Source organism: Xyrauchen texanus, chromosome 23 (genome assembly GCF_025860055.1).
Source record: "Xyrauchen texanus isolate HMW12.3.18 chromosome 23, RBS_HiC_50CHRs, whole genome shotgun sequence".
Taxonomy (NCBI): domain Eukaryota; kingdom Metazoa; phylum Chordata; class Actinopteri; order Cypriniformes; family Catostomidae; genus Xyrauchen; species Xyrauchen texanus.
Genome location: NC_068298.1, coordinates 10,430,011 through 10,456,791, shown reverse-complemented (window position 1 = coordinate 10,456,791; position 26,781 = coordinate 10,430,011). Strand labels below are relative to the sequence as shown.

The following is a 26,781-nucleotide window of genomic DNA, read 5'->3' as shown; positions in this document are numbered from 1 at the left end:
GGACCGTAGACCGTGCCGTGTTAGAAGGCACCTTAGGCACAAAGCCAGGTCTCGGGTGCAGAATGGCTTTAACTCCGCCAGGGGCAAACTCCAAGCAAGCTGGTGTTACTGCCAGGGCTTGAAGATCTCCCACCTTCTTTAGAGAGGTAATAGCTAAGAGAAAAGCCATCTTGAACATCAGGTCCTTGGGCGAGGCCGACTGAAGGGGTTCGAAGGGGGCCAGGGATAACCCGTCGAGAACCACCACCAGGTCCCAGGCAGGAACCCTGGACCTGGTTGTCGGTCTCATCCTCCGTGTACCACGGAGAAAACGAATGACCAGCTGGTGCCTCCCCAGAGGCCCAGCTCTCAATAGTGCATGGAAAGCCGCAATGGCAGCCACGTACACCTTAATTGTGGAAGGGGAGAGACCCGCAGAGAAACGATCTTGAAGAAACTCCAGAACTGAAGCCACCGGGCAGTTAACTGGATCTACTTCATGTTCTCTACACCAAGTGGAGAACACATTCCACTTGAGGCCATATAATCTCCTAATAGACGGAGCCCTAGAGTTAAGTATGGTTTCAACCACCCCCGCTGATAGACCAGCATTTAGGTACTGAACCCCTCAGGGGCCAGACCCACAGTTTCCACAGCTCTGGACGAGGGTGGAAAACTGTGCCCCTGCCTGAGACAACAGATCCCTCCTCAGAGGAATCTGCCATGGCGGAGCTATCAGGATTGAGATTATGTCTGAGAACCATACTCGGGCCGGCCACATCGGGGCAACCAGAAGTAGACTGATGCCCTCTTGGCGGACCCTTTCCAGGACTCCCGGAGCAGAGTGATCGGGGAAATGCGTACAGGCTGAAGCATCGGCCAGGCCTGTACCATGGCATCCAACCCCAGTGGGGCTGGATGTGAGAGGGAGAACCAAAATGGACAGTGGGGCGTCTCGAGACGCGAATAGATCCACTTTCGATGGTCCAAATTTGTCCCATATCAACTTCACCACCTCTGGATGAAGTCTCCATTCCCCGGGCCTCAGCCCCTGCCTCGACAGGATGTCTGCACCCTGATTCTGAACCCCCGGAACATACATGCTCTGATAGACAGTATTTTCCCTTGGGACCAAAGAAATTATCTGATGCGCCGGTCTGCACAGAGGGCGCGATCTGGGTCCCCCTTGTCGGTTCAGATAAGCTACCACTGATGTATTGTCCGAACGTACTTGGACATGGTAACCTTAGATGTCTGGAAGGAAGCTCCTCAGAGCCCTGAACACAGCCAACATCTCTAGACAGTTTATGTGCCAAGAATGATGATGGTCCTGCCACAGACCCCTGGCAAAGCGGCCGTCCATGACCGCGCCCCAGCCAGTGAGGGAGGCGTCTGTCGAAGCGGTTTCCGGCGACATGACGCTCCCAACACTGGCCCTTGGGACAGGAACCAAGGTTTCTTCCATATTAGCAGAGAACGAAGGCATCTGCGCGTTACTCTGATTTTACTGAAATGGATTCCCCTTGGGGAAAAACCCCTTGGCTTTCAGCCACCACTGGAGGGGCCTCATGTGTAGAAGGCCCAAAGGTATAAAGTTGGATGCCGCTGCCATGAGGCCCAGCAGTCTTAGAAACTGCTTTACAGTGATGGCCTGGCCTAGCTTTAACCCGGACACCATTGCCAGAGCGGACTCGATACGTGCAGGAGACATGCGTGCCTGCATCGTAACCGAGTTCCACACAACACCCAGAAACGTTGTGCACTGGGATGGTTGTAACACACTCTTTTTGTGTTGAGTCTCAACCCCAAACTTCGAATGTGGCCAAGGGCGACATCTTGATGCCGAACCGCCATTTCTCGAGACTGGGTCAGAATGAGCCAATCGTCGATATAATTCAGTATCGCGGATGCCTTGAAGTCTCAGAGGAGCAGGAGCTGCATCCAAACATTTGGTGAATGTGCGGGGAGAGAGTGCTAGGCGAGCGGAAGAACCCGATATTGGTAAGCTTCAGCCCCGAGCGAACCTCAGGAACCTCCTGTGACATGGAAGGATGGATACATGAAAATAGGCGTCTTTTAGATCTATCGTGACAAACCAGTCCTCGGATCTGATCTGGCTCACGATGGCAGGAATAGTAAGCATTTTGAACCTGAACCTCCTCAAAGGCCGGTTCAAAACTCTGAGATCTAAAATCGGCCTCAACCCCCATCCTTTTTGGAACTATAAAGTACCGGCTGTAAAATCCGGACTCCCTGTCTGCATGAGGAACACGTTCTATGGCCTCCTTTAGCAGCAGAGATTGCACTTCTTGTTCCATCACCTGAGTCTGCTCGGAACCACTGTAGTCTGCACCACCCCAGAGAATTTGGAGGCGGTGCCCGAACTGCAGTCTGTACCCTGATTTTATTATATGCAGGACCCATGCAGATATGTTGGGAAGATGATTCCATGCCTCTACAAAATCTACTAAGGGAACCAGCCTCTCGAGGCTGGTCTCGGTATTTTTGAGCACCGTTCTCGACTTCCTGAAGCGAGAGACCGGCAGGATTTAGTCGATCACGGTTCTTGTGACCACAATCGATGCTTGTTTTTTTTGTTTTTTTTTATATTTTTTGACACGAACAGCACGGCGTGCGTCCGCTGGAAATTGATGTGGCCCGAGCGTCAGAGGCGGCGGGAACCGACACCGATTTCCTGAGGACTCGCTGCGAGAGCAACCTCGGTTGCTCTGCAGCTGGGGGACAGCCCTCCGAGGTTCTACCACCTTGGTAGGACCTCCTTCCCAAACTTCTACTAAGGGAACCAGCCTCTCGAGGCTGGTCTCGAGTGTTTCCGAGCACTGTTCTCGACTTCCTGAAGCGAGAGACCGGCAGGATTTAGTCGATCACGGTTCTTGTGACCACAATGGATACTTTTTTTTTTTTTGACACGAACGGCACGGTGTGCGTTAGCTGTAAATTGATGTGGCCCGGCGTCAGAGGCGGCGGAAACCGACACCGATTCCCTGAGGACGCCGCTGCGAGAACAACCTCGGTTGCTCTGCAGCGGGGAACTCTGTGGTGCAAGGAGCTGACTGATGGCTGGGGCTGATCTGCTTGCCCTACTCGATTTAGACTTACCTTACGGGAAGCATCAAGCAGAAAAGATCTAACCTTTTCCTTTATCCCCGATAAATTCAGCCACAGATGCCTCTCTGTGGCCACCATAGCTGCCATAGAGCGGCCAATAGCCATTGAGTGCAGGCAAGAACCAGCCCGACCTGCCGCCATGTAAGCCCTACTTATTAAAGCAGATGTATCCCTGCAGGGCTTACTAGGCAGCGCCGGGTTTTAGCCCATATCCCGTGCCTCCAAAACATCGTCTGTAATCACCACACTGGGGCTGGAGACACGGGACGAATGCGGTTTACCCCACGATCTTGAGATATATATTTATATATTTTTTTTTGTGGAGATCGGGAAAACGGCAAACCCAGCGCTGAGGTTGTGATCTGTGCCGCAGGAAACGCTCATCTAATTTGTCTTTCAACTTGCGTTTCCTGCTCATTTTGTGGCCAGCTGATATCAAGTCTGGCCACGGCACGCGTCACAACCTCAATCAGCTCCTCATAAGCTTGGCCGAAAACTGGCGTGCTTGACTCACGGTCGTCCGCATCAATGCTGAGCATATCCACTTCCTCGGAAGCAGAGAGCTCAAGCATTGGGACGCGAGCCTGACCGTGATCATCAAAGCATGCCAACCGAGAGCGCAGCACTCTCATGGGTAGTGCTTCACAACTTTCACAGGCTGATCCCTCGAGAGCTGCCTGTGCATGCTGCGCTCCCAAACAATTCACACATAAAGCGTGCGTGTCCCTACCCGTAATGAAAGGAGGGCAGGGGTGCACGCACTTCATGAACTGTTGGGTGGCCATAATATTTTTAAATCAGACAAACAACACCAAATAAGACAAACAATACACATAGAGCGCTTGCTGAAGAGCGAAAGCTAATGTGTTTGTGTGCCGGCGTCACTTTTATGCATCTGGTTATGCCGTCACATGTTACGTCATGACGCAACACCAATCAAGATTGGAATAGTTTCATTCATAATTCAGAGGCGCACGCTAAGGAGCGTTCCCCAAAGAGTCGTTTTCAACGACGCAGTGCGAGTTCCCTCGGAAGGGAACAAACAATGTGCAAGAGAGCTCCCGGGTTTGTTCATCGGTTGATAATTCTTTGGGTAAATATAAAATTTTATACAAAACTTCAAATGCTTTTTAATTACATTAAATATGTGTTCAGAAGAGTTGTATGTTAAAATTGAGTGTTTGTTATGGTTTATTTTCGAAGGATGCATAGGGATTGCATGTGTGGAGTTTGACCACGTTTGGAAAACATTTAAGGACTAGTGAATATGTGTAATGAGATGTTGATTGCTATAAACTGTTATACATGTTCTTAAAGCCTGGTTAAAAATGTATAAAATGCTTTGAATGATTTAAGCATGTGTTAAATGCATAAGCTGCTTTGAATGGTAAATGGTCTGCACTTATATAGCACCTTTTTAACCTTAACAGTATTCAAAGCACTTTACACTATGACACATTCATACACACATTCATACACCAATGGCGGCAGAGCTGCCATGCAAGGTGCTAGCCTGCCATTGGGAGCAACTTGGGGTTAAGTGTCTTGCCCAAGGAGTACGTGGAGTCATGTGGGCCAGGATTCAAACCATCAATCCTGCGATTAGTGGCCAGCCCGCTCTACCAACTGAGCCACAGCTGCTCCGCTTTGAGTGATTTAAGCAAGTACTTAAATGCATAAAACGCTGTGAATGATATCAGCATGTATTAAGTATGTTTTGAAGCATATGGTTAAGCTAATGCCCAGTTTTTCTTTTGATTTGAACATTTGCCTCTAATGTATTTTTTTGTACAAATTTTTAATTGTGCTGAAAATCAGTGAATCATTTTTATTCTCATTTGGGACAATGTTCTTCACAGTACATATCTATATATTTTTTATTGTATTTTTCAATAAGCAGTCAGAATAAAACCCCAACAGATATTTTGTATCCTGTGCTGTTTCTTTCCAAGTTATATTTTAAAAACTTATGTGAACAAATAAAATATTGTTAAAAAAATATTTAGAGGAAAGTATGTTTTTTCATTATATTTAACAAGAATAATGCAACATTCTAAAACACTTCCTCTTTTTGAAAGGGTCCCTTCTACAAGAACCAAACTCAGACTCCTTTAATTGCACCAAAAGTATGAAGAACAGTGGAATAGAGGATGCCTTTTATCCCCCTTATTAGTCCTTGTTTTTCATGTTGTTCTCTCAATGCATGCACTCTGAACACATCCTTTACCATATGGTTTTGTAAAATAATTATCAAAAACTTTTTTTTGTGTAAAAAAAGATTTTTATGTAAAACTAACTTACCTATCAGTCCAGTATAGGCAATAAGACATGCTGCATAGTTTCCCTGGATGCAGCTGGTGGCAGATTGCTCGTCTGGCTGGCAGTCGTACTGAAACTGGGCCAAACGTGACCTGTAGGACAAGCAGAACCATATATGTTATACATATTATGTATGAACAGCAGCCAAGCAGACAGCAGTGAATGTTCTTGCCTGTAAATGGCTCTTCAGGTGAGCTATGACATAATAATGATGATTACTGACATGCATTAAATGCCACCGGTCATGACAATGCCTTTAATAAATATCTTAAAGATCCTACTCTATTGATTAGTGTAACTTCACTCACCATTGAGTCACTTAATCACTCATTGGAAGTAATTAGTTTTTTTTTTTTTTTTTAGAGCAGAACTGATTAATTTTTCTTTCTATTTGTCTCTATCACCAATTAATCACAAACAGATGGTTTTCTCAACATTATTTATAGTGAGAGACTGAACGCCAATATGCGTGACACTACTGTGTGTCATCTAAGGATCCAGAATGCTCAATCTAGTGTAAGCTGGAAGTAATATTCTTGATGAAAGGCCCAATGAGGACTGAATTCTGCTTTATTGAATCTGTACTGCTCAAAATGTAATGCAGAATTGTGGTATTTTATCAGGAACAGTTTTACCAGCATATTAAACACATTTCAGGTTGTCATAGCTGTAAAGGAACGGTTCACCCAAAAATGAAAATTATGTCATTATTAATTCATCTCATGTCATTCCAAACCCATTATTTTTCTTTCTTCCATGGAACACAAAAGATACATTTTTAAGAATGTACAGACTTGACTACACTTCTTTCCTAGCATTTGTTCCACATGGGTGCAGGGCCTGATTCACATATACCTGTATATTTGATTTGGTACAGTTTTACACTGGATGCCCTTCCTGACACAACCCCCAGTGGCTGGGGGACTCTCACTACAGGGACATTTAGACTCTCCAGTAAACCAGAGCACCTGGAGGAAACTCCACACAGAAAGGCCCTGGGTGGGCTGGGACTCAACCCAGGACCTTCTTACTGTGAGGTGACAGTGCTACCCATTGAGCCACCATGCCGCCCTACAGCCTTGACTAAACAACAAATTACATTTCTATCTGTTCCTCCTCAAAGCTATCATATGGATTGAGAAGATTTGGAATATACGTAGTTGCATGGAACCCTTTTCTAAAATGTTTATGTTGCTTCTTTATTCTTTTTTTAGCTTAAAAGTTCCAGTCCACATTCATTGTAACTGCATGGGAAAGAGTGACTGGTAAGTTCTTCAAAATTTCTCTTTTTGTGTTCCACGGAAAAAGAAAATGTCATATAGGTTTCCGAAGACAAAAGAGGGTGAACAATCGTCAATTTTAAAGGAATACTCAATGTAAGTTAAGCTCAATTGACAGTATTTATGGCATAATGTTGATTTCCACAAACAATAATTTCAACTCACCCTGCTTTTCTTTAAAAAAGCATAAATTGATGTTATAGTGAAGCACTTCCAATGAAAGTGAATATGACCAATCTTTGGAGGGTTTAAAGTCAGAAATGGGAAGCTTATAATTTAATAAAAGTTCTGACACAAACTTTTTATGTTAAAACTCACGTATTATTTGAGCAGTGAAGTTACTGTATAATTGTAATTTTTACAGTCATTTTAGAGTTTGTTGACATTACATTGTCATGTCAATGAAGTTGTAAAATTGTCTATAATTGTCCACAGAAAAGGTTAATGACTTTATCACAATAAAATCATGTTTATACACATATTATTTATGTCTCGTGTCTATTCTTTTGAAACAGTGTGTATTTTAACACAAAAAAAAAATTATAATTGGCCCCCATTCACCTCCATTGTAAGTGCCTCGTGGTAAACCAGATTTTTGCTTTTGTTTTTTAAATAAAAGTAGGGGCGAGTCAAAATAATTTTTTGTGGTAATCAGCATTATGCCACAAATGCTGTCAATTGAGCTTAACTTGTATTGAACCCAGAATATTCCTTTAAGATTTGTCTGTCTGCAGATGAACTTCGGTATTTTGAGGAAATGTGAAGAAAAGCTCTTTTCTTAACATTTGTAATAGAAAAGTACTCTCCTTTCTCTAGACAGCTACACAACATCCAAAGTTTTCTTTACTTATAGAACAGAGTGGATGCAAGGTGAAACGTTGTTTATCCTGCCACCCACACGGTACATGGCTGTCCAAGCCTGGAGAGAGTATAGCCGTCAGAAACAAACCTGCAAACATAGTCAGCCCTGCAGATCCTCATCTGGGTGAGGCAGCTGGGTTTATCTTCTCGCTCATAAGAGCAGCCGGGTACGATGGTCTGCCGGCGTCTCTCGGAGCAGGCCATGTCACTACAAGGGCAGAACAGCAGCTCGTGGGTGTATTCTGGTGGAACTCGGTCAAAAAACGCTGTAAGGCCTTGTTGCACCTCAACCGATTGCACAGTCCCGACTTGGTGGACGGCTTGATGCATGTTGACACATATTCAGTGCGCAGTTTCTGGCACACGTCGTCGACATTGCAAGCTTTGGCGGCATCCAGGCAACGGTTTACTGTTGTCATCCCAACCTCAGAATCTGCAGAGGGTTAAAACGTTTCTTCAAAGCACATTACATTCAGCAAAGAACCTTCTTATTATTAAGACCCATTTTTGGATGAAAAATTATTTCCTCTCCAACGCCAGGTCAGCCAACCCAATGTCAGCAGCCCTGAATGAGCAAGGGGATTCACAGGCAGAGAGCATTTCTGATTGGCTTTAAAAACACAGTCTGCTCTCCTGACTGTCTTTGTTACAGAGACAGGTAGGGATAGGAATCTTAAAGAATGTTATGATTCTGGTTCTGATTCCTTAATGGTTCCATTAATGATGCTCTTAGATAAGAAATGTAATTCTTATTGGATTGTTTGCCCTCATCAGTCTGTTACCAAATGTTTAGCTCATTTCATATGTGAACAGAGTCATTAGTTTGAATCAGACTACACTGGTCGTGCTGTACGTTTCGCACTGTAGATTCAAATGAACCAGCTCATAGAAGTCTTTTATTCGGGAATTGGACTACATTGGTTGCGCTGTATGTTTCGAGCTGCTGATTTAGTAGCGGAGTTGCAGTGCAGTTGAGTGGTAGCAGGAAACACTATGTATTTTAGCACAGAAATCGTTAACGGAAGCAAAAGTTATAAAAAACTTTAATGGTTCTAAATAAGAACCCGTTCTTAATTCCAAACTTTACACAGCTGTGATTTCTCAAGACAGCTAATTCAACAATATCTGTCAGGTAGTCATGACCAATGTTCCCTATAAGCTGCACACGTACGTGGCCACGCACTTCTAATGTTCCTTCTGTGCTGACAGAAAAAACATCCACACAGATTGCAGACTCGAGTGCATGACTCAAATGTCCTGACTCAGAGCTAAATGAATGCTCAGAGTTTCAACTAGAGTCCATATGAATGCTCTTTTTTTCCAGTATGGAGCTGAAGCTTTGAATGAAATACATACTGCTTTTACCATGAGGCACGAGTGCTATTGATGAATGCGGAAATGTGGCTGCGTGCCTGAATGATTAAATGTGCTTCATGTTCAATGCTGTCTCATGAGTGATTAACATAAACAGTCTCGGATATTTGGGGGGGCCTGGGTCGCTCAGCGAGTATTGACGCTGACTACCATTACCTGGAGTCGCAAGTTCAAATCCAGGGCATGCTGAGTGACTCCAGTCAGGTCTCCTAAGCAACCAAATTGGCCCGGTTGCTAGGGAGGTTAGAGTCACATGGGGTAACCTCCTTGGGGTCGCTATAATGTGTGGTTCTCTCTCTCGGTGGGGCGAGTGGTGAGTTGTGCGTGGATGCTGTGGAGAATAGCGTGGGCCTCCACACACGCTACGTCTCTGCGGTAACTTGCTCAACAAGCCACGTGATAAGATGCACAGATTGATGTTCTCAGACGTGGAGGCAACTGAGATTCATTCTCTGCCACCCGGATTGAGTCACTACGCCACCATGAGGATTTAGAGCGTATTGGGAATTGGGCATTCCAAATTGGGGAGAAAATAATTTAAATTTAAATAAAATGATTGGATCTTGTATTAGACTTTGCAGCGTAAACACACTAATGCAGCCTAAAAGATCTGCTGCTGTCTGTTATTAATATTCATCAAACAACAATACTGAAAAGAAAGCCACTGACTGCTCTTTATTTAGTTGCTATTTTTAGCCTACTTTGGTCTTAGTTCACTTAATACTTTGGCAAGTTCTTTATTGTTATACCTATTAACCTGAATAATTAAAAACTTGATGCAGTGTTTAGAGTGTTGCCATTGTTTTTATTTAATATGTTTACATTTACATTAATATTAAAACATTTAAATAAAGGGGTGTGTTCAATGCCATAATAGGATATTATAATTTTTTTCATGTGGAAGTGAATAACATTTATTATCTTGTTACAATGGCACCTGTCAAGGGGTGGGATATATTAAGTAGCATATGAACAGTCAGTTCTTGAATTTCATGTGTTGGAAGCAGAAAAAATTGGGCAAGTGTAATGATCGGAGTGACTTTGACAAGGGACAAATTATGATGGCTAGACGACTGGGTCAGAGCATCTCCAAAACGGCCTTGTGGGGTGTTCCAGGTATGCAGTGGTTAGACAAAAGTGGTCCAAGGAAGAACAACTGGTGAACCAGAGACAGTACCATGGGTGCCCAAGGCTCACTGATGCACGTGGGAAGCAAAGGTTTACCCATCTGCTCCGATCCCACAGAAGAGCTACAGTAGCACAAATTGCTGAAAAACTGGCCATGATAGAAAAGTGTCAGAACACATAGTGCATCGCAGCTTGCTGCGAATGAGGCTGCGTAGCCAAAGACCGGTCAGAGTGCCCATGCTGACCCCTGTCCACTGCCAAAAGCACCTACAATGTGAGTGTCAGAACTGGACCATGGAGCAATGGAAGAAGGTTGCCTGGTCTGATGAATCACGTTTACTTTTAGATCATGTGGACATCCAGGTGTCTGTGCATCGTTTACCTGGGGAAGAGATGGCAGCAGGATGCACTATGGGAAGAATCATGCCGGTGGAGGCAGTGTAATGTTCTGGGTAATGTTCTACCGGGAAACCTTGTGTGCTGGCATTCATGTGGATGTTACTTTGACACAAACGACCTACCTAAAGATTGTTGCAGACCACGTACACCCCTTTCTCTATTCTCTAATGGCAGTGGCCTCTATCAGCAGGATAATGTGTCCTGCAACACTGCAAAACTTGTTCAGGAATGTTTTGAGGAACATGACAAAGAGTTCAAAGTGTTGACTTGGCTTCCAAATTCCTCAGATCTCAATCTGATTGAGCATCTATGGAATGTGCTGGACCAACAAGGCCCCACCTCGCAACTTACAGGACTTAAAGTATCTGCAGCTAACTTCCTCTTGCCAGATACCACAGGACACCTTCAGAGGTCTTGCAGTTTATACAGAGAAGAAAGACACCCTTGAGCAGCAGAACAAAACAAACATGCGTTACATTCTTGCGTTCAAAACACTTGATGGAGCGCATATCCAAACTAAGGGATCTCCATATGTGTTCAGTGACCTAAAAATGTTGTTTATGATGCTGCACAAGCATGTCTGATGCAGGTGTAAATTGATGGGTCCTTAAACAAGCCCTCATAATAAATCTCCAACTGATTGACAAATTCACTTTTGAAATGGATTACTGTGAACTGTATGCCAATGATTGTCTTATTAATGATTAACTCTTCTGCCACAAAATGTAATGCATTTTAATTATCTGAATATTTGTTTATTTATATTTATATATATATATATATATATATATATATATATATATACAAATATTTACAGATAACTATATATAATTATTTCATCATTATATATAGAATTATATTTATATGAAGGGCTTTCAACAGCAAATATTTGTATATGCGATTAAATGCGATTAATCTTGATTAATTAATCGGGACACCATGTAATTAATTTGATAAAAAAATGTAATCGATTGACAGCCCTAGTATATATATATATATATATATATAATATTCTGCTCACATGGCCGAAGGTTCTGTCCAATAGAAATAGGATTTGCTCAGATAGAACAAAAGTGGAACATTGGTTATGACCACTGCCGATGTTTCATGACGTACTGCTAAACACCACTTTCATAATCAGTATTTTTTTTATCCTATTTTCCAGTAAAATATCTAAACATCATTATAACAAGACATTTACTTGAGAAGCAAATCTGTACAAAATAAGACTTGTTTTCAGATAATATGTCACAAATTAAATTGCAAAACCAGATGGGAAAAACAACCCCAAAATAATTAAGAAAATTATTTTTCCAGAAGGTAAGTCAAGAATTAAACTGAAGAAAAACAAATTAAAAGGGATGTTTTGGAAACGTTTGTTCCGAGAAATCATTTTAGCCTTTCGATTGCCATCATCAAACTGAATGTGCAACATCAAACCACACTCTGAGAAAGCGGATATTCACACAAAATGGTTAATGCTGCAGTCAGTAAAACCTAAACTCAATCATGCCCTCCTCTCCCTATCTTTCGGTGTCTCTTTCCATTTCATTACGATTAATAATTGCAGAACAGCCAAGAATTCAGCCAAAGCCTGTTGACGTCATTCACCAAACAGCTCTGTTGATTCTTGCAGAGTTGATTGAAAACTCCTGTACTGAAGAGGAGCTTCGACAAACAAACACAAAGTCTATAACTAATTACATGGGACAACTGAACAAAAACAAGTGTATAACTAAATGAGATGACCATGAAAACAAGTTTCATAGCAAGTCTTATACACATCAGATGAAGCTAATACACAATGACTAACAGTGGAGTCCCATTTACACTTTATTGCAATCCTAATAAGACATTGGTACACCATGGCATTTTTGGGAATGAATATTATTGTACTAGAGTCCCTGTGAGTCTATTTATTTTTTATGAAATCCCTGGGCTCCATTCTAGTCAGACACAATACAAGAAGGCTCTAGATAAAAAAATACACCGCTATGAAATATTCAAGCAACATTTTGCTAAATTTTTTCCAAGTGTCTTGCTTCCTTGATACGTAGGGCAAGTTACAAATTGTATTTCTTCTCACAAAAGTCTCTGTTTCACTCAAAAGCGTATTCAGAATTGATTGTATCTTTGTTATATTATTAATGGCCTATCCTTAATAAAGCATTGTTTTGAAAGTATCAAGTCAAGGTTGAAGGCTGGTGCATCACATTAAACAAATAAGCTCACCAGCAGTGATGGAGGCCAGACGGACATAGTCATACCCTTTCTCCACGGTTTCATATGGATAGTTCTCAACCAGGTTTAGACCTGCAAAAACAAACATTGTAGTTTCAGCAATGAAATTGTATTGGTATGTTTTTTAAAGAACAATATAACTTTAGTAGCATTGTATTTTTTCCCCAGAAGTCCACTTGTTTTGTCAAACTGTAGTGCAACAGGATAAAAAAGTGAAAATTTAAAAGGTATGTCTTCCATGTTAATCAATGTTTTCGTCCTAGACAGCAACGACAAGCGACAACGAAAGGACATTTTGTCAATGATTTGATAGCCCCGCCCACTGCAAAATCTCAACTGTCCAAACTCCCACCCCTAATAAACATCAATATATCAAATATGTTATGATTGGCTATGATTGTGCCATACCATGCAGCTGTTTTGTGTTCAGTGACAGAAAAATAGATGAAATCTGATTAAGAAACACTATTTTTTGCTGCTGTTCTTTTAAAACTTCTATGTGTACTATAAATGTATTTTATTTAGATTTACTAACTCGTTGGCTTAATAAACAGGGCGGACCAAGTTGTTTAATAATAAATAGTTGTTCATACCTAAACATCAGTCACTGATTGGCCTAATTTTTGTTTTTTTAATTTTCATAAATGCTCTTGGAGGATTGGGGTAGGAGCTCTGAGTTGTGAATTATAGAGTAAATATTCAGAGTGGGGAAATATGAGATTGGTAAATATTTGACACCAAATACAAGAAATTCTATAGGGAAAAAAGGGTCTATAATTGAAATTAAATAATTGACTGTCTCTTTAACACCTTAACATATAAAGTGTCAATCACCATGCATGCCAGACTGATGTAGACTCCAGTATATGCTGAGACAGTTCTTTTCTCTTTTCATGCCTCGTCTGCACTGGCAGCCATGAAGAGGGCTGGACAGCAGGGCAGAGACTGCGGTTGCACACTGACTTCGGGCTCTAGGGCCAAGTTTCATGCTGCCGTTACCCGCCACACACTGACGCAGGGTCCTGAGGCGTGGGCTGCAGGTCTCATCACCGGAACATGTGTCACCAGCTATTAGACAGTCTTTCCCTGCAGACAGCAATACCTGAAAAGCTAGAAGCCACAGTCTCAGTTTAATAAAAGAGTTCTTGTAAAGTTTCCCAAGTCAATTTAACCATCAATTTAACCAATTAGAAATTAGCTACAAAGGTGAAATCACTATCACACATGAACAACACCCTCCTGAAATGACAGAAATAGAAGGAAGAAATATATCATTAATAAACTGGACTTTTTTATTAACTCAACTTGACCTAATTTCAACTCTACAGTGACAAATCATTGACTTCAACCAATGTTTCATGATGTAATGCAACAAAAATGTTTTTAACAAGATACATTTACCTGAGCGACAAAATTGTGCAAGATAAAAAACAATCATACAGTCATACAAAAAATCAACAGAAATCTTACAGATTCTGCAGGGGTGTAAATTATGCCTTCACTTGTTCTGATTTGCATTGCTAAATATCTGGTATGATATTGATTACTAAACAACACGTTTTTCATATTACATTTCCTTTGTCGTTCCCTCTTTCTCTCTCCCTTTATTCTCTTATCTGTCACTTTCTTTATAATAATTAACTGGTAATACATCATATACTGTATATCCTAACACGTAGGCCTAGTTAATATGTTGTGATGAGGAGGAGGGCGTGGCCGGGCCGGGAAGGTACACGGCCGGTGCCCGAATCAGCTGGTCAGCGGGAGAGCGCGATAAAGGAGCATCTCCAGCATGGGAGGCGGATACGCTAACAAGGAGGCTTGTCTCTAGTGCACCTCTTGAGGTAAGGAGAGAAAAGTTTATACACATTGCACAGCTATCTATAAGCTGGCTCCCATTACACTCACCCCCCTAAACCTCACTCCCATCCAGGTCATGGCACCATTGTGACGCTCCTGGTTTACCCACTCCGTACGGGACTTGAACCGGTGTCTCCGGTATGGGAGGCGGGTGCGCTAACAAGGAGGCTAATGGCTACAGCCTCTAGCATCAGTAGCTAGTGCACCCCTTGAGGTCAGGAAAGTGAGGTTCATACACATTGCACAGCTATCTATCAGCTGGCCCTCATTATACACTCACCTAAAGGATTATTAGGAACACCTGTTCAATTTCACATTAATGCAATTATCTAATCAACCAATCACATGGCAGTTGCTTCAATGCATTTAGGGGTGTGGTCCTGGTCAAGACAATCTCCTGAACTCCAAACTGAATGTCAGAATGGGAAAAAAAGGTGATTTAAGCAATTTTGAGCGTGGCATGGTTGTTGGTGCCAGACGGGCCGGTCTGACTATTTCACAATCTGCTCAGTTACTGGGATTTTCACGCACAACCATTTCTAGGGTTTACAAAGAATGGTGTGAAAAGGGAAAAACATCCAGTATGCGGCAGTCCTGTGGGCGAAAATGCCTTGTTGATGCTAGAGGTCAGAGGAGAATGGGCCGACTGATTCAAGCTGATAGAAGAGCAACTTTGCCTGAAATAACCACTTGTTACAACCGAGGTATGCAGCAAAGCATTTGTGAAGCCACAACATGCACAACCTTGAGGCGGATGGGCTACAATATCAGAAGAACCCACCGGGTACCACTCATCTCCACTACAAATAGGAAAAAGAGGCTACAATTTGCAAGAGCTCACCAAAATTGGACAGTTGAAGACTGGAAAAATGTTGCCTGGTCTGATGAGTCTCGATTTCTGTTGAGACATTCAGATGGTAGAGTCAGAATTTGGCGTAAACAGAATGAGAACATGGATCCATCATGCCTTGTTACCACTGTGCAGGCTGGTGGTGGTGGTGTAATGGTGTGGGGGATGTTTTCTTGGCACACTTTAGGCCCCTTAGTGCCAATTGGGCATCGTTTAAATGCCACGGCCTACCTGAGCATTGTTTCTGACCATGTCCACCTCTTTATGGTCACCATGTACCCATCCTCTGATGGCTACTTCCAGCAGGATAATGCACCATGTCACAAAGCTTGAATCATTTCACATTGGTTTCTTGAACATGACAATGAGTTCACTTTACTAAAATGGCCCCCACAGTCACCAAATCTCAACCCAATAGAGCATCTTTGGGATGTGGTGGAATGGGAGCTTCGTGCCCTGGATGTGCATCCTACAAATCTCCATCAACTGCAAGATGCTATCCTAACAATATGGGCCAACATTTCTAAAGAATGCTTTCAGCACCTTGTTGAATCAATGCCACGTAGAATTAAGGCAGTTCTGATGGCGAAAGGGGGTCAAACACAGTATTAGTATGGTGCTCCTAATAATCCTTTAGGTGAGTGTATGTGCCTGTGTCCTTGTTTTATGTTGTTTTAAAGTTTATTTGTATCATTAAAGTTTATGTTGACTGTTCAGCCAGTTCCCGCCTCTTCCTTGCCCTTCTTTTAACTGTTACATATGTACAATATAACATATTTAAAGTCTAAAATGTCTGCTGTTTTCTATGTACATGTGTTCCACACTCTGTATAATATGCTATAAACGTTATACATTGTTTATGTATGTATTTGACACTTTATTGTATTCTCTATGTAAGTGCTAATGTATGTATTTCTTAATTTATACCCCTCTTGATGTATCTCCTGTTATGTACTCCTTTTGTATGTCTTGCTACATAAAATGACTGTGGTAGATATTTAAACCACTCACAGATCACATCTTTATCACAAGCAAACATATGCATTTACATTTATTCACATTTTTTTTTTTAAATCAGCTAATTAGGACACAATCAGATATTTGACAACAGTAACATGAACAGTTTGAAGATATAAATTTGCACTGCCAAGAGAGACAGATTTAGAGCATTTCCATGAAATTAAGAGTTGTTTCCTGAAGTTAGACAGATACATTAAATGAAAGTACAGGTTGCCACGCCATCTGTTCATCCACTGATTAAATTGCAGGAGAAAAGGGCTCCAAACTACATTCAAACAAAATGAGAAAATGCATTATTTCAACATCTAACAGATTTATACATGTGCTTGTGTTCTGAACTAATGAAAAAGTTCAAACAAAACCACATATAGTTTTTTATTTTTTTTGTTTAGAGCAAAATTGAATTAAAAGCTTACTGTTGAATAGCACTGTATGACTTTTACTTGGCTTTTCATCCATTGGTGTGCATGTCTGTGATAGTGTGATGTTTTTCTGCCACAGTCGGGAATAGAAGAACCTGTGGGCTGATATTTTGTATGCAACAAAATTCAAAGGTCCTCTGACAGATACAACCATATGCAGAGAGTTTTGTGGTGGATGGGAAGGCGATGTATCATGACTAGTACAGACATGAGAATAAATCAAGATGACAGCAGGCAAAATGAGACTTCTATTTCTTATTGGAGCATTGTTCAACATTAGTGCTGCTGAGTGGGATTAGGGCGGGAAAACGGATTAAAAAAAGCAGCCACGCCACACTCTGATCAAACCAAATGCAACGAGACAATTAATTATTTCAAATATACATTCCTGTTTTCCCTCTCTCACCAGGCTAAGACGCATATTAATGAGAAACGGCACATTTGCCATTTACACTGTTGCTTATGCATGTGTAATTTATTTCTATTTTTATTTATTTTTTTATTTCCGTTAATGACTGGAAATTGTGGCCATGAAGGAGCAATGTTTTAACTAATTCATATGGGAGAGACGTAAAGAGCTTGTTTGTTAAGCCCTGAACAACTGGCCCTTGGGACTGGCTTCTGTAATGTGTGATGATAATTTCTGCTCTAATGACTAGAACTGCACACCGTGATGAATGTGACTTTTTTCCTCATTACCCAAAGATCTGACACTCATAGAGACTGGTAACTATAGTTACAGAGCACCATTTACGTGGCTTTTAATTGTTTTGTATGATAATGTACGTGAAATCATAGTTAAAGGTATTATATGTATTTACAGTTATTTGTTTAAATATATAATATATAATTTTTATATAATAATATATTGAATAATAATGATATAATATATAATATTAAATACTGTATACAATAATACATATCTCCTTATCATATGTTAAATGTAAAGTTGCGTTAATTTAAAATTGACCCTATTTACTACAAATAATTTGGCCTCATCTCCTGCTTTAAACCCCCACCACAGATGCTGAAGATAGAGCTTAACTTGTTCTGAACCCGAAACATTCCTCTAAAGCCCTACATGTTCACATAAATGAGAAAACAATTACAACAAAGATGTTTTCAGTGGAGGCTAATGTGTTGTGTGTATTATTGAACATGGGTTTCGCTCAAAATCTGTCCTTCTCACACCTGTAATCATGCAAGCCACAGTACTGTATGTCCAATATGCGCTCTCTGCTTCAAGGTGCGTCTGTCGGGTTCCATTGAATGCCTATTCATCCAATCACTTTTCAGCCACTCACTTAGAAAGGCAGTTTGCTTATGTAGGCGAGCTCAGAGAGAGATTTGTGAAGGTGAAAATGTAACGTTAGCAACCATGTCATGAGATAATCTAATAATTTTTTTAGCTAACGCAACAGCTTTATATTTTTCCCTGAAAAGGATGTTGACCCTTGCATGCTGAGAGCTTTGAATGTTTACTGCCAGCAAACATAATTTGCACCTGAACACTGATGCTCTTTCCATTTTTCACTCTTAAAAACTAAATATCCAGCCAGTGAACCCATTTTATTTTCTTTGCATGCAAAGCTTGAGTGTGCAGTAGCATTATTATTTTTGTTATTATGATTATTATTACATTATAATAGGCTGCTTTTATTAAAGAGCCTGTAAATTGAAAAAAAAAAAAAAAAAACTACCTTATTTGTATTACATTTATATGATATTTATATGCTCATTTTCAAACTTGGAACATCTCTGAAGGCAGTAATTCCACACACTATTGGTTCTTGTCTATTTCATATCAGATTACAAACGTTGAGTTTGAATAAGCGGAAGCCGAAAGAGATTTGAGATCTTAGTCAGAGTGCAAGATTTTCAGTGAATGATGACTTAAATTTTGATCTATTCATTATGGCAACTCTCGTATAACTTCAGAAGACTTTGAGTCTATTTCTACAACTTTTATGGTATTTTTGCTCCACGTTTTGCACTAGTATAAGCGTCATCCCACTCCGTTTAAAAGGACAGCTGACGCAATCTGTCACATGCATCATTTAAGAGCATGAATATAAACATTTTTTCTTTGAATTTGTCATCTGTGTGGCTATATTGAAGGCTATCAAATGAATGGATTGTCCTGTGAAAGCATTCCTCTCAGTCTCAAGTTCAGCACGTACTGACAACCAGCACATTAAACCAAAGAAGAAAGCCAAAGTCTACAGCAAGCATTTCTGAAGATAATTTTTTTCAAAATAAAAGCCCCACATTGAATGAACTCATTTTTTAATTAGTACAAACATGAGTTACAGTGTAAAAATAAAATAACATATTTTACAACACAGATTATTTAAGGATATCCCACAATATGATTCAATAAATTTGCTCAGTGGTAGAGTGGGTCAGCTGCTAATCGCAGGGTTGGCGGTTCGATTCCCTGCCCACACGACTCCACATGCCAAAGTGTCCTTGGGCAAAACACTGAACCCCAAGTTGCACCTTATGGCTGGCTAGCGCCTTGCATGACAGCTCTGCTGTCATTGGTGTATGAGTGTTTGTGTGAATGGGTGATTGGGACACAGTGTAAAGTGCTTTGGTAACCTCAAAGGTTAAAAAAGTGCTATATAAGTGCAGACCATTTACCATTATACATAGTCTATTTACAATTTGGAACAAAAGACAAATATGTTTGTGGCCTCTGGGATAGATGGTCCTTTTTTATTCCAATAAACTTCAGTTTATGTGGGCTATGGGGGTTCCACACGCTATGATGGCATCATCATAGGATTATCATATCGTATTTTCCAACAGCTTATTGCATTATTCCTCCATATCGTGCAGCCCTATAAGCACTGTTTTTAAACAATGTGCTACATGCACATATAAAAGCATCCTGTAATGTATGCTAACATTTTAGCATTTAAATATTTTAGCATTTAAATAATATTTTTTTCTTAGTCAAATTATCTTTAGAAACAGAATTGAATGGACTGCTTAAGACAAAGTTAAAGCTTACCATCACTGTAGCCACATACTCTAGCTTTGATGTGTAAAATATGGTAACATACTGTAATTTGACACAAGTAATTTGGTTTAAAAGGCCATGATGTACAGAAAACCTTTACTGTAGTTAATAGCTGTCATTTACAACACATCCAGCCAAATCAAAGCTTATAGACTCGACTTTCAACAAGCAAAACAATGCATGTAGCTTCTTGCGTCTATACTTAAGTGCACAGTGCACAGATACACACACTAACAAAAACAGTATATTTCAAGCAGCAGGTGCTTTGTCCACTGTATAAACCGAGAAGCAAAATTGCTCAGCAAGAGTTCTATTGATCCAAAAATGGCAAGCATTTTCTGAGAGACCCCAAATTGGGCCTGTTATTGTCAAGATGAATGGTACTTTTGTATAGTCTGTGTTCCAAATCAGCATGGGCTTATGATTCTACATGGACTGGCCTATGTATCTGTCAGGTCTGATTTCAGAGTTACCACAAACAAATTAGATTCATAATATTTTAAAGACTATGGTAACCTTACTAGTTTGGCAAATTTAGTTATGCTACCAACAAGAGCTAACTGGACCATGCTAAACATGCAAACCTTGACCCATTGGAATAATCTTATGAAAGATTGTCCATACACTTAGTCGTTATGATTAGCTGTGTTTCTCTACAAACTGTGTTTCTCTTGGAAAACAGATGGTAAATCCCGAGATTACAAGGGTAGTGAGAAACCCCAGCCTCTCTCCATAGCTCTCCAAGTGAGTGAGCAAAAGCTGCATTGGCAGAAGCCCGAATAGACACCATACATCATGAATGCAAATTAAGAGCTTGATTTGACATTTCCAATAAGCCTGTCTCAGTGTACCAATAGGTTTAGCCAATTAACCATGTCAGTAATCAATTCCTTCAGAGCCCAGTGCTAAATCCTCACTTCTCCTTGCACATAAATCAAAGACAGATTAGCTGATCAGTTACCCAGATGCACCAAACTAATGGCCCACTTCAGAATGGATGAGAGTAGAAATTAAAATAAATGGACTCTGGTAAGATGACAACAACAGAGCCCATTTATACCTTTAGTGAAAGCTCCCTTTGAGCAAAGAAAATGATGTTGTTCTGCAGGTTTGAATGTCAGTTAAATTATAAACAGAGAGTGAATGTGTTAAACAAGGTTAAATGTTATACAGACATTTTCATTCTTTCATGAACATAATGATGAATTGCTTTGGATGGAAACAGGGTTTCCTTTTTTAACATTTTAGATTATAGTTTCTAGGTCCTCTTGTGTTCACAGATCTATTAAATTATTGAAAAATATTACAAATGCAATTCACACAAAGCAGTTATTTGAATAAACATGTTTTTACTTACTGAGTTCAAAGTCATTTTGATATTTTTTCTGGATCTTAAAGTAAAAAATGTCATGTGACGTAAAAATCCAGAGACAATAATTTTTTTTTAAACAAAATCAAAGTGTCGTTAAAAGCTGACTGAAAAAAAAAAAAGAATAATTGTTTTTTTGGCATGCCTAGTGCAGAATAATCATTTATACATATTTATTTAAAAAAATAAAAATAAGCAGGAAAACAATTTTATATTAAAATATTTTCTTTGAAAAAATTTTGTCCACCAAATCAAAGTCATGTGGTATAACCAATATGTAACCGACAACAAAAAAACAGAGAGAACCCCTTCAGACCCTCAAGACTTTAAACAAGATGTTTATTAAAAAAAATAATTATCAATATCACATGGTAATATGGTGTAACCCAAAGAAAACTTATTGATGGTCCAGACTCAAAAATTCATGATATTTGTATAAAAGAAATAAAAATAATTTTACATTGAAAAATGTTTGAAAGCTTTTTTTACATTTATGATTAACCTGTTGATACGCAATCGACCGCATGTGGTAGTGACGTCACTCTGCTTATATTTAATATATAATTTACCATCTATAAATATAATTAATGTTAACAAATTATACATCTTTTCAAAGGTCTAAGGGTTCAAGGGTTCAACATTGATATCCGATCTCTGTTTCACAATAGCAATGCTCCAGAAACATCAATTTAGTTATTTGTGCCAGGAGTATAAATGAAACCATGCAATTTCAAAACGAGATTTCATAAATGTTTTATGAAAACACGATCACCAGATGAATCCAGTTCGCCACACTTGGGTCAATTGTCCATGACAAGCGTTCATTGAAAAACATCCAATAGCACTTTTTGTCCATAAAAGTGATACATCTGAGAAATATTGATATATTCTCCATTGTTTCATGAGAGCTCGCCTGAAAGAATTACCCTTCGCCATCGTTTTTCAACAAACTATGCAATCTGAGCAGCATTCATGTTGTAAAACTGTATATTATCTTATATATTAGAGTCTCATAAACAAAATGAGCCTGTCTCCAATGTCTATTTTTAAAAATGTGCCGTAGTTTTATTCATAATAGCCAAGCAGTGCAGTAAGATTTTGCGTCATCTTGAAGCATTAATTTTATTCTGTATGCATCCAGTGATTTCACAGAGAAAAAAGCTTGCAGAAACCTCATTTTTTGTTAGATCATCTTCAAATTTGAAACATAACTTCTTTAGACTAGTGGCTTTGAGAACATTGTATTTCTGGGTTGTCTTGCTACTTATATTATTGTTTTTTAGATTAAAAAAACACGTCCAGCACAAAATATTTGCATTACTATAAACTTCATCTTCTCTAACTTTAAAATAACAACATATATTTATTCCAAATAAAGCACAAAATCTCTTCTTTCAAAAGATACTACAACTGTGTCCATACTCCAAAGGATCCAGTAAATACTATTATTTAAGTTCAGGTATGTCATTTTCATGGTTTGTGCTCAAAAAGGGGGAGCCTATCAACAGGTTTTGTACACTTTCATGTATTCAAGGTGCAATTAAAGTATTTTAATACCTTTTATTGACGGTTACACCACATGACATTTGGCACGTATTATAAACACATGATTAAACTCATCAGCTTGGCTTTGCAGACAGGTAAGTTTGTGCTAGCCATAGCAGAATTACTTCTTACTGTTTGTACATTTAGTCCAGAGCTACAGTAAACCTCAGCATGGCTTATGAATTTTAATTAGGTGACATATAATTAGGCCTATTTGCTGATTTGCTGAATGGTGGCATGTAAATGTACTATAGTTAGATTACCGTTTATAGGCCTACCTCAACTGGTAGATTTCTGCTTGGTTACATATTGTACATGTTTTACAGTCTTATTTATTACATTTTTTTAACTTTTAAAATGTATTAATTATTTCCAAACAAATCTGACTAGGAAGAACATAAGATTGGGATGCAAGTTGAAGCATCTGAAGCCTGAGCAATAATTTATCTCCTAAGATGTTGTCGGCATCATAAGTATGAGAAGTTGTACGCTGAAGCATGATGATGGTATTCGTTAAAACTTAAAGACAGGATGAATCTTGAATGAGGTTGGATTCAAAGATCATATTTCAGGTCGTGGCTAATGAAGGCCAAGCCGCACATTCCTGACCTTTACGTCAAGCACCGAGAATAAACTCAGTGAGAAAACATTTCAACCAACACAAAAAAAGTTTAATTATGCACAAAGCAGAAAGTATATTAAATTTGGAACACCCAATCAAAAGTTTGAGGGCTTTAAATACTAACAAGTGAAAATACAAGACGCCACACGCTAGCTGAAAGACCAGCGCAGGCACAAATTACTCAGTTGGCACAAAATCCACTTACTGACATCAAAGAGAAATAAATTGCTCGTAGAAAATTGAGACAGCACAACATTTTAAGATGTTCAAAAAATTGTAGGAATTACAACTCTATCGATCTGTATGCAACACATCAAACATATTTTTTGTATACCAGAGATATAGCCCAGAGCAAAGACAGATTTGCTTGTACAATGTTTTGATAGAGAAGCAATTTCCAAAAGTCAGTTCCAGGGGAAATACTAGGGCTGGGGAAAAAAATTAATTCTGTTACAAACCGTGATTCTTGAGCCAAACGATTTTAAAATGGTCTCCCTGATTAAAAATCTATTTATTATTTAATAAAAAAATTACATGTTTATCTTAATGCTACAGTGATTAATAGATAAATATGGGAATCTATAATTGTGCAATTAGATTTTCAGTCTGAGAAGTTTTGTCTTTTTAATTAAAATCTTTACATTTAGTCCTTTAATGCACCACTGCTACAGCCATCAAAGTGCCGTTTGTTCACTGTCAGACATCAAAATCCTCCACTGTGATCAGTGTTCCTGTTATTATGCATAATAATTTATTTGAGAGGTGTTGTGGAGAGTCTGACTCTGCTTTAATAAATAGTTTAGCCATAACAGTGTTTCCCACAGGATTTTGTGAGACTGTGGTGGGTGGACCTCATACCCTCAAAGCATGATAAACGAGACATAATTTAAGGGCATACTCACACTAGCCATGTTGCATGTTTTTTTACACTTCTCATGTCAAAGATGTTACAGAGGTGATGTCAGCTTATATGCACAACCTTTTTTCAAAAAAAGCAAATCGCTGATGAAAACAAAAGCTTCAAATAAAATACACAGAAAAAACATTTCTGTGCTAGTGCTTGTAAAAAGATTATGTGAAGTGTCTCTGAACTTGCCTATCCATAAATCTTGACAGTGTTTGTTTCTACATACAGATGTGTGTCAGCGTTCACAGTCCTAAACATCATCAAATCAGTTTGTTCTGCACTTCTTGATTATTTATTATCTGCACAAGTATCTCGCTCCTGTGTGCAAATTCATGTGTGTAAGACAAGAATGCTAAGTGTCCCCTCATTAAATTGGAGGATAATAAAGAAAAAAGAAAAACAGACATAATGCTCTTTTTTTCAGTTTTAGGCTACATAATTTTTTTTGTAAAAAGACAGTTCAACATTAGTTTGCCATTGTTTTCTTATGTGGGATGATATCATCAAAGATACAGACTTAAGCCGATCTAAATGTTCTTCCTCAGTTTTCAAAAACAATAACCCTATGTAAAGAAGTCAATGGAAAGGAGGAGGCGAGAACTGGCTTGACGATGTAAATAATATTTTAATGAGAAACTTAAAAGAAAAACACACACATGACGGACATGTCCGTAAACTATCTCTCTCTCCCGCACAATCCTCCACAGTCTGCCTTTATCCATCTCCGAGGCTTGATTAGCCTGATAAGGGACCGGGTGTGTATGATCACGACCCGGCCCCGCCCTCCGCCCTGCCACACCCTACATTGTATGTTTTATTTTCAAAGTAAAGTTAATCAAAACCTATTTATAATTTGAGGTTGTGAGGTCATGTGTGTTCTTCATTTACAACCAGACCTTAAACATTTTTATTTATTTATTTTTATCCTATTTTCTCCCCAATTTCCAATACTTACTAAGTCCTCGTGGTGGCGCGGTTACTCACCTCAGTCCGGGAGGCGAAGGACAAGTCTCAGTTGCCTCAACTTCTGAGGCAGTCAATCCACACATCTTATCACGTGGCTCGCTGTGCATGACACCGCAGAGACTCACAGTATGTGGAGGCTCATGCTACTCTACGCGATCCACGCACAACTTACCACACGCCCCATTGAGATTGAGAACCACTAATCGTGACCACGATGACGTTACCCCATGTGACTCTACCCTCCCTAGCAACTGGGCCAATTTGGTTGCTCAGGATACCTGGCTGGAGTTACTCAGCACGCCCTGGATTCTAACTCGCGACTCCAGGGGTGGTAGTCAGCGGCAATACTCACTGAGCTACCAAAGCCCTCAGACATTAAAGGGTTAGTTCAACCAAAAATTTTAATTATCCCATAATTTACTCACCCTCAAGCCATCCTAGGTGTATATGACTTTCTTCTTTCAGCCAAACACAATCGGGGTTATATAAAAAAATATTCAGGCTCTTCCAAGCTTTATAATGGGAGTGAATGGTACCTTAGATTTTGAAGCCCAAAAAAGCGCATACAATAAAGTAATCCAGACAGCTCCAGGGGGTTAATAAAGGCCTTTTGAAGCGAAGCGATGCGTTTTTGTAAAATAAATATCCATATTTATAACTTTATAAACTATAATCTCTGGCTTCTGATAAAGGCCGTCCGCACGTTCACAAGACAGTTGAGTTCCGAGTATGATGTAGGTGTAGCGTAAGCTCCGTTGAGAAGTGACGAATGTGGAAATGCAGAGGATAGATCAAAACAAAACACTGGTCACAAATTAGAAGAAAACAACAAGGATTTTTAAAGAAAAATGTCAGCGGAAAAGCCAGGATATTTTTTGAATATTACTCCGATTGTGTTTGGCTGAAAGAAGAAAGTCTAAAGTTAGGATGGCTTGAGGGTGAGTAAATTATGGGATAATTTTCATTTTTGGGTGAACTAACCCTTTAAAAATGTGAATTAAAACTTTTTTTTATGTAGTTGCATACTATTTTAATGTAAATAAATGCATATTATTAACAGTTTTGTTGTTCACATTAATATGCTACAATAATTTACCCCAACAGGAAGAGTACCTGCACATTGTATCTTCCAATTCAAGCACTGCATCAGATGCAAGCGGACTGGAAATAACATTAAGGTTACCCAATTTTAACGGTCTGTATAAAATAGATCTTGAATCTTGTAAATTTCATTTTAATGTAATGTTGATCGCTCTGGAGAGCAAATGCTAATCGGTTTGTCCTTATGAACTGAACACAGGGGCCTTCCTTTAATCATACATTTTGCCTGTGGTAGATGCCTGTTCCCTACGGCTCACTTCTATCAACAAAAACTTGGCTGGTGATTTATCTGCGGACATAGCATGAGGCGTGTTATCTTACATAAAGGCAGGCATGCATGCAGTTCCCTATAGAAACCCAACATCACCTGGTAAAAACAAACAT

The 26,781-nt window shown here is 39.6% G+C and overlaps 1 pseudogene; it reads right to left on the bottom strand.

The window, feature by feature from the left end:
* LOC127663315 (GDNF family receptor alpha-4-like) overlaps positions 1-26,781 on the bottom strand; it is a 93,698-nt pseudogene that overhangs the window by 8,923 nt on the left and 57,994 nt on the right.